This window comes from Cebus imitator, unplaced genomic scaffold (assembly GCF_001604975.1).
Source record: "Cebus imitator isolate Cc_AM_T3 unplaced genomic scaffold, Cebus_imitator-1.0 Scaffold444, whole genome shotgun sequence".
NCBI lineage: Eukaryota > Metazoa > Chordata > Mammalia > Primates > Cebidae > Cebus > Cebus imitator.
In genome coordinates, this window is record NW_016107759.1 from 532052 (window position 1) to 533396 (window position 1345).

General features: G+C 46.8%; 1 protein-coding gene across 2 annotated transcripts in view; it reads left to right on the plus strand.

Moving 5' to 3' along the window:
- RAB11FIP3 (RAB11 family interacting protein 3) overlaps nucleotides 1–1345 on the plus strand; it is a 113103-nt gene that overhangs the window by 47602 nt on the left and 64156 nt on the right. The gene's annotated exons all lie outside the window — the stretch shown is intronic.

Sequence of the window (1345 nt, forward strand, 5' to 3'; positions counted from 1 at the left end):
CCACTTTTTAAAGCCTGCTTCTGCTAATGGAACACAGTCTTTCTCCATCAGGCCTTGTTCTGTTGCTGATGAGGAACTGTAATCCCCTGTAGAGGGAGAGGCGTTCTGATTTTGGGTATTCTCAGCCTTTTTAGGCTGGTTTCTTCCCTTCGTTATAAATTTATCCATCTGTGGTCTTTATAATTACCGTCTTTATAGTTGGGTTTCTGAATAGATGTCCAACTTGTTGATTCCTGGCGCTAAAATCTGAGCAACCCACTGCGCCAGCCGAAACAGCGGCTTTAAGATTCATGGTGCTTTTCTGACTCTGCACGGAGAACCGCTGCACCAAGCCAGCGGCAAAACCGCCTCACCGGCCTCAAGAGTCGCGCTGGCGACACCTGGGGCTCCTCCGCTGGGAATCTCCTGGTGCGTGAGCAACAAAAATTGATCTGAAAGTGTGGCGTCCTCTCGTTCTCTGCGCTTTCAGTGGGAGCTACAATCCCAAGCTGCTAGTGATCAGCCATCTTGGATCTCTCTCCTCAAAAGTTTTAAGTATTTTAAGTTTTGGGGTACATGTGCCAGATGTACAGGTTTGTTACATAGGCAAACGTGTGCCATGGTGGTCTGCTGCACCTATCACCCCATCACCTAGGTATTAAGCCCAGCTATTTTTTCTAATGCTCTCCCTCCTCCCCTGAAAATTTTTAAATTTTTATGGAATCCAATTTACACTTGGCAGAATAAACCTACATTCTTTCTCAAGAGTTTCATTCTCTGTAACATCCATATGTGAGTTATCCTACTAAGCATTTATGATTTTTGATATCAGGGGTCTCTTCAATTGTTCTCTTCCAAGGACTTTGCACAGCCAGGAAGGCTTTTCTGAATGGGCGGTGTGCACTTATCTACGTTATCTGTGTAACGTATTTATGTTAATATGCTGGATCCTTGCCAGAACAATATCTAAAACTTCAGAACTGATCTCTCCACGTAAGACCCTGGCTGCTGGCTTTCAATGTCCGGGGTCACACTCCCGTGGTTCACTACCCCAGGTGCTGCTGGCAGCTCATTTGCAGGGTGTTGCCCATCCTGCGGCTGTGGCCGTCCGCAGTGGCCTTTGGAGGCCACGCTGCCTCCTGGATGTGAGGAGTCAGAGGCTGTCCCTCTTCGCACTGCTCTTTGGCTGCTTTTTTGCATTTGGTGAAAAAGCCAAGCTTGTGATACAACGTAATCCTGATTCCCTAAAGCAGTGTCCAGCCATCTTGGCACCAGGGTTTGATTTTTTTTTTTTTTTTTTTTTTTTTTTTGAGACGGAGTTTCGCTCTTGTTACCCAGGCTGGAGTGCAATGGCGCGATCTCGGCT